The 8,289-nt window shown below is 36.7% G+C and overlaps 1 long non-coding RNA gene across 1 annotated transcript; it reads left to right on the top strand.

Moving 5' to 3' along the window:
- The first annotated feature begins 2,634 nt into the window (after positions 1-2,634).
- On the top strand, positions 2,635-7,326 carry LOC113061281 (uncharacterized). The gene is made up of 3 exons (XR_003278341.1): positions 2,635-2,910; positions 6,698-6,775; positions 6,857-7,326. It is a non-coding gene; the product is annotated as an uncharacterized LOC113061281 (long non-coding RNA).
- Positions 7,327-8,289: the final 963 nt, after the last annotated feature.

The raw sequence follows: 8,289 nt of genomic DNA, 5'->3' as shown, positions 1-8,289 counted from the left end.
TCATGTTGATTGCCGGATCCCCACCGTTCGGTCATTGCCACACATGGCTCAGCTCTGGCTGAAAGGGTACATGCCATTGCCGACAGGAGGCCAGCAGTACCACCTTGAGGCCACATTTGGGCCAAGCCCGTTTGCTATGTGGGTAGTTGAAGTTTGTCGCAAAGTGACTTTGTCCACGACACTGTTGTCATGTGGTTTCTACGTTAGTAAAGGCTGTAACAAAAGGGTAACTAACTTCATTGACAGGACAACGTGTCACTGTTTAGAATGGGAATTTTCTCATTATTTACAAGTAGTTGAAAATATCAGAGATATTGTTAGTAATCAGCTGGACAAAATATATAACACTAGTCTAGTGATTTTTGGATATTTTACTCCAAATATCTTACAAATTGAACCTTTAAGACCTCAACAAAAACAAAACTGTCAATAATCTGTTGATAAAAAAATATATATTTTGAACTGAAGATATTTGAAGATTACAATAATGGTAATTTTCAAGGTAAATTTAATTTTGGTAAATTGTAACTTGTATGAATTCAAACTTCAAATTAAAACAAATTTATTTTGTATATGTTGGATGATCTGCTTAAGAAATGGTTATGTTTAAGGGTTGACCTTTCTTGCTTGCTTTTTTTTTTCTTCTAAAAACCATACTTTTGTTTATTCACATCATACAAATTCATACTAAATCACAACCTCGTAAAATCCTGTGTTTCCTGTGTGATAAGGTAAAAAAAAAAAAAAAAAAAACTAACAAACAAAGAAATTTACATAATATAATATAATTATAATATATTGAAATAATTATATAAACATATTCTACGATCCAGTTTGAAGCGATTCATTTTGTGGAAATATTGTCAAACAAGACAATATAGTGACATCAGGGGCTGTCGCCCGGCCAACTCGTTGGTGTTTTTTCAATGTATGCTTCAGACACGGGTCACAACGAGGTGTTCCCCATAGCGACCCCTAGAGGACGCAGTTCGAAGTTCCCTGGTAACCAGGATTAATTCGTGAAGAGAACATCTCTCCACAGTGCCAGATGCCATCGAATGTGAGGATTTGCCCAGTATTTGTTAGTAAACAATATTTGAGATAAATAACCCTTTTATGTACATAGAAAAAGTCCTAAATCTTTTGAGTACAGCTCATGAAAAATGGGGGCAAAAACAAGAAGAGTCTTAAAAATGTATCCCCCTTTCTACAGTATGTGTGTTCCGGTTCATAGTGAATTCTCCTACATCTCCTTCGCTCCCCACTCCAACACGGTAGGTAACACTGTGACATTGACATTTTAATAACATACACTTTTTAAAAGAAGTCATGAATATGTACTCTTATATCTAACAAGTGATTGCATTGTAACATTCCATACAACATTTTTAGTCCTGTGAACTTTTTCGTTAATGATAATAGCTTTTACACACATTTATGGTTTTGTTGTTTATTATTTTTTAAGGCTGTTTCGCACAATAATTGTCCCTCCTCCTGCTTTCTAAGAGACCCTGCTACATTATCTCACTTGTTTAAGGGTCAAAGTTCACATCTTTAAAAAAAAGACATTGTAAAATCGACAATTAGCTACCAACAAAATGCATCAAGTGTTACAACTGCTGACTGTTTTTAACTGGATGTGGTTAGGGACAAGTAATATGTTTGTGGGCCCTTTTGAAGTTATTATGAAAATATAGAAGTGGGAGAATCAAGTAATTAGACTCAAGAAGATGTAACAGAGATCTGACTATAATTTAGGGGTGTTGTTAAACACAATAGCAAGCAGATCACAGTAACATCACTGCAAAGCCAGGCCTTGAGTGAATTATTGCCTTACTTAAAAGTGGTGACAACAACATGTTAAAGACAACAATGTGAATACAGGTCTAGTTTCTCAAGTAATATAGCTCATTATTGTATAATTCAATTACTTGAGCGCTGACATTTATGAAGCAGTATCTTTAAATAGCTTTTGAAAATCAGATGGAAAACAACATGCTTAAGCCAAATGAGCCAAATATAATAAAACATTAAAACAACATTACTAAACATATGCTGTGCTGCAGGGATCTCAAACTAATCTTTGCAAAGTTAATGGACAAGTTAAACCAATCTCATAATAAAACACAAAGTTGCAATTTCATACACATTTGTAGAGTGCAATTAATAGGGAGAAGCATGGTTTGTGACAAAAAAGAATGAACCTACAACACTTAACTGTACAAAATCGTAAAAACATTTAACGGTTTTAAAATTCCATGAGACTTTGCTAGAAAAAAAAACTGAACTATTGTCATACTGCTAAAAAAGTATTTAAGTTTCTAATTTAGCTATAAATATAAATAAAATAACATTCTGCTTTCTATCATAAGAAAGCAATTCACTTACACAGAAGTCTGCAGAACACACCATCAGCAGCAGGGCTGTAGCTTTATCAGATCTCCATTACAGCATTGCACTGCTTATTCGTTAGGACACATTCAAAGCAGCCAATAAAATAACAACTAATTGGCAATTTGCTTAATTAAAAGCAGCCTTTGTTGTCCCTGTTAGTAAGATAAATGAAATAATCAGCTTAACACTAATGAGAGATTAGACGGTTATGGGCTGCTGTATATAACACACTGGCTAATGTTAGATTCAGACTACAAATGAGAACAAATGCAATCGAGAAAAACAGTTTTTAAAGGTTTTGTGCATAAAAAGTGTTCTCATAGGTTCACAAAATTACAGTTGAACCACTGATGTTACATGGACTATTTTAATGATTTCTTTACTACCTTTCTGGGCCTTGAACCTGGTAGCTCCATTGCTGCCTATGCAGGGTTAGAAAGCTCTTGGATTTTATCAGTATCTTAATTTGTATTCCGAAGATGAACAATGGCCTTTCGGGTTTGGAACGACATGAGGGTGAGTCATTTGGGGTGAACTAACCCTTTAAGTAATTCTAGTTGGATATTGATATCTGTCTTTGATGATTTTGCTAAGCATTAACCACTTACATTTCACTCAATTTATGAAACTTTTCCTGTGGCCCCAGTAGTAAACAGTCAGAATAGTCTGCACTTTTGCATGACAGTATTTGCATCGTATCTTTATTCTGCAATAATATAATCCATTATAATTAGCGTTTGAAGTGAGAATCTCCATGCAGTGCACGTGACCTTTAATATTTCATGTATGTGTAGACATGTGTGTGCAGTACAGATTGACTGGCGTAATGCTCTGCTCTGATACACTGAGCTGTTGCTTTGATCAAACTTTCATCAAAAAGCTTTAAACCCTTCCAACAATCAGAGCTTCTAAATCTGGACCACAGTCATGTAGTTTAAAAGGCCAGACACATAAGCATATAAATGCACAAACACACAACCTGTGCTATTACAACACACTAGAGTTGGTGAGACCCACATCACTTAAACAGCCAAATGTTTAGAAATCTCAACATTTCAAATAGCCCTTGAGCTCATGTTAACACTTTAAGATGACATGTAGATCTCATGCAGTGCTTTGTTAAGAACCAATCTCTAAACCTCAAATAAGTAAATCTAATCCCACAGCCTGGCTCCAGCATACATGGCAACTAGTGAATTGCAGCTGGAATCACAGTGAGACTATAATGCATGGACTGTGTACAGAATACAGAAACACTTTTATAGAGGTTGGATCGACATTATCTGTGTGTTATTTAGCAGGTCTACTTCTAAAAAAAAAAAAAAGGTGTATATATATATATATATATATATATATGTGTATGTATACAGTAATTTTTTTTATCTAATTAATCACATCCCTTATCTGTGATCAATCACACACTTCATTTAATTAAGCATAGACTATTTATCTTGTTTCAAATGTTTTTTTGTCGTCATTTGCTATATCCAGCAAAATAAACCAAAAGATTGAAGGGTGATTCTCAAAAATCTAGATTTTTTGCAAGCTTTTTTTCAAGATAAATCTACACAGTAAAAACAGAAGTGTTAATTTAACTCCTAGAGAGTTGAATTTGACTCTGTTTCAGATAACATTTGGTCCCACTTGAAAACAAGCACAATAACACTAGATCACAGAACTCACAATTTATTGTAAAAAAAATAAAGCATTTCAATGTCATTGAATTTACATTGCAAACACATTGCCTTGTCTCTGACAGAAACATGTATGACATAAAAATGTTTACCAGAGGAAGCAATATGGCACGACATGGAGAGTTGTGTAATTTCCCTCCATATGACATTTGTATGTCATATGGAGGGAATGGAGAACTGTATGACGTACCAAAGACGTAATGGGCTTCAAAGAGTTTATCAAAAGCTCCAACTGAGCCTGTTGCCTTGCACGAAAGTACATGCTTGCAAGTAGGAGTGAATGGTGCTCTGTGTGGATTCTTGGGCGAGAGGGTAAGGCTGACTGCTTTTGGTGATGTTGTCTAGATGCTGCTGCACACTGGTTCCAACCTACAACAAAACACATTCAACAGAACTGTTTTGGTGACTAACTTCTGACAATAGATCACCTCTAACTGTACACAAGATTGAGGTGATGGAAGATGTATTTTAAACAACCGTTAAAGAATTAGTTCACTTTGAAAAAATTTTTTGCTGATAATTTACTCACCCTCACGTCATCCAAGATGTTCATGTCTTTCTTTCTTCAGTCAAAAATAAATTAAGGTTTTTGAGGAGAACATTCCAGGATTTTTCTCCTTTAATTAACATCCATGGTGACCAACAGTTTGAGGGTTCAAATGAAGGGTCAAATGTCTGTCTCAATGTAGCTTAAAAGACTCAAAATCCCCGCAGAGAAATAAGGGTCTTGTATAGAGAAACGATCGGCTGTTTTCAAAATAAAAATAATATACTTTTTAACCACAATTCGACCTTTCCGACGTTATGACGGCATATGTGGCACATCTTGAGATTCTACAACACGTGCAGTTGTGGTATTTTTATTTTGAAAACGACCAATCATTTTGCTAGATAAGAACCTTATTTCTCTGCTGGGATCACATCGAGACTTTGAAGTTACACAGAGACAGACTTTGAACCCTCATTTGAACCATCAAACCGTTGGTCACCATTGAAGTCCATTACATGGAGAAAAATCCTAGAATGTTTCCCTCAAAAACCTTAAATTATTGTCGACTGAAGAAAGAAATACATGTACATCTTGGATGACATGGGGGTTAGTAAATAATCACCAAAATATATATATATATATATATGTATGTGAACTAACCCTTTAAGCATACCTTTTGAAATCTGATGAGCTGATCTACAGCTTGATACGCAGAAAGCTTTCTCAGCCTCTTTCTAACTTGTGCCGATGGTGGTAGCAGACGTAGAAGCAGCAAGAAGGCAGACATGTCACTGTCCCAGCCTACAAATATGTAAATAAAAACCTGGTTAACCCTTCTCCAAAAATTTTTGGCCTCACCAAACAGAAATCTGAAATCTTGTTCTATCTGCAATGTAACACACAGAAGTGATGTTCTCATTCCGGCCTTTAAACTAAACAAACTAATTTGTGAATTGTCTGAATGAGTACGAAGTCCTCCATTGCCCAGCATGATTCTCAGAGTTCCAGGTGACTCCTTCACTATTTCTTCAAAAACCTCTGTGTCTGACTGGTCATAGACCTTAATGTTTGGCTGCGTGCTTTCTGGTATGTTGAATTTAAGACACGCTGTTTAAATTTGTATAATTTTTTTTTTTTTTATACAAAAAACATGCATTCCCTTCTCACAAGAATCAAAGTTCATTTAAGTTTGCCTCATGTATTCACTAAATGATTAAATTCAAGTATCTGAAGCCGATTTTATGTAACTGAAAATATAAAGCACAACAGAAATTATTATTGACCTAACTAGATATCATAACATAATAGTTTAACGGTATATTATTGTGTCATTGCGTGATGCATAGGCTATAGCTTTAACCTAATGTACCTTCTTTCAAGAAAGCATCGAATGTCAGCTCAGACAGCTTGACGTATTTCTGCTCTTCCCCAAATTGAACACGCAACAGTATTTTGCCCCTGTTAACAAATAAAATACATCAACTAAGAATTACATATCCATTTCTCTCATGCACTATGCATTGTTTAGATGTTACACTTAAATAACAAAGGGTGGCTGAATAAGACAAAGTTGTGCTGGTTGAATATAACTGCTATTTTCTGCATCAAATTAGGCTAGTTAAAGTTAAGAGGCACGGTATCCAATTAGCTACCAAATAACTGTGCTACCAAAGTTAGCTAGCTCATTAGCTATTTTAGATTAACCTTTCCTGGGAAGCTATGAAATATGTTAGCTAAGAATAGCTATTAACCGGATTACTATAACTTGTAATATGACCTCAACTAATATCAGCACACATTTACAATTATGTAAAGTTAAAAAATACAGTTTTGGTGTGGACAACACAGGATGTTACTCACCTAGCAATATCAGTGGCCTAGCATTGCTCCTTCGCAATCTTCCTTCACCGAAATGCAGCACGTTTGACAAGCACAACAGAGTGGCAGGTTTTCATCACTGCTGTAGAGTTGAAATTGTCACTGCATTTCTACAGATTTTTACACTCACTTTTAACTCCACTTATAGAGCAACTTTACTCTCAAAAATGTTGAAAATACTCTATCTGGGTTAAAATAACTTTACTCTAGAATATTAACACCCCATTTTTTTACTGTGTAGATATCTTTCTAAAAGGACAACTAGAAACTCCAAAAGGACACCAAATTACCAAATGATATAAGGAGCCCATATAAGCAAGTACATATATATAATTTTTTTTAATCAGAATTTTATAGTATGTGTACAGTGCAACAGCAAATAACTTTTTTTACATTTTAGAGAAGCCAAGTTGCCATACCAAACAGGACCACATGGAGATGCCAAAAAAAAAAAAAAAAAACTTAACCAATCGCCTGCTGAATGCATACTGTATACTGTATCTACTACAGTACACGGATCCGTTCCATATATCTACACAGCAACATAAACATGACAAGTGAAAACATTATCATGAATGTGTGTGGAAACAACATGAATGTCTGTCTGTGCATCAATACAATGTGTGATCAGTGTGTCAAGAGCACTCATACACACAGTAAGCATGCGTGAGTCTGTTATAATAATGTATGACTCCTTTAGGCCACTGCAATTGTCTTTACCCTGATTCCAGTCTTCATCCATCAAAGCTTTAGTAGCGAGACTGGTTATGCAGTTGAGACAGAGCTGGTGTTTTAAAGCAAAACACACTAAAATGAAAAATACACTTAAAGTAGTCTCTGTTCTCTCTGCAATCTGATGTAATCAGCCTGGTTACCTTTTATATTAGTGCTGTTTTGGATGGATTGTTTGAATGCATTTGCTAATTGGATCATTGTATTGAAAACTTTCCCGGAGTTTAGTGGCTTAAAATAATCTAATCGCAAGCACAGAAGCAAAATTGGGTTAAAGGGTTCGAAAAATAGAAATTGTGCTTCAGTAATTTTGTGTCAAATGCGTTAAATTATTTGAATGCGTTAAGGATTGTTAAATGAATTGCATGTGTTAATGTGTTATCGATGACAGCCAGAGCCGGACAGTAACGGAGTACATTTACTTGAGTACAGTACTTTAGTACAATTTTGAGGGATCTGTACTTTATTCGAGTATCATTTTTGAGGAGTACTCATGACTTTACTCAAGTACATTTGAGAGGCAGATATTGTACTCTTTACTCCGCTACATTTCTATCCATAACCGTAAGTACCCGTTACTATGGTACAGCCCCGTCAACACGGAGACGGAATATCTTTTATAAAATCTTTTTTTCTCTCATCTCAAGAAATATTCGCATCCACACGAAACCGCAAAACGATGTAGTATACATGCCAGACCAGCATGGCGAATGGAGAAGGTAAAGGAAGTGTCTGCCGAGCCAGCGCTGCTGCACAAGATGGCTGCCGGCCCAGTGCCGCTGCGCAGAATGGCTGCCGGCCCAGCGCCGCTGCCCAGGATGGCCACCAACCCAACACCACTGCCCATGATGGCCGCAAGTCCAGTGCCATTGCACAAGATGGCCGCCAGCCCAGCGCTGCTGCACAAGATGGCTGCCGGCCCAGTGCCGCTGCGCAGAATGGCTGCCGGCCCAGCGCCGCTGCCCAGGATGGCCACCAACCCAACACCACTGCCCATGATGGCCGCAAGTCCAGTGCCATTGCACAAGATGACCACCAGCCCAGCGCCACGAGGCAAGATGGATGCCAGCCCAGCGCCAAAACACAAGGTGGTCACTAGCC

Source organism: Carassius auratus, chromosome 43 (genome assembly GCF_003368295.1).
Source record: "Carassius auratus strain Wakin chromosome 43, ASM336829v1, whole genome shotgun sequence".
In the NCBI taxonomy this organism is placed as follows: domain Eukaryota; kingdom Metazoa; phylum Chordata; class Actinopteri; order Cypriniformes; family Cyprinidae; genus Carassius; species Carassius auratus.
This window is presented reverse-complemented; position numbering and strand designations above follow the sequence as displayed.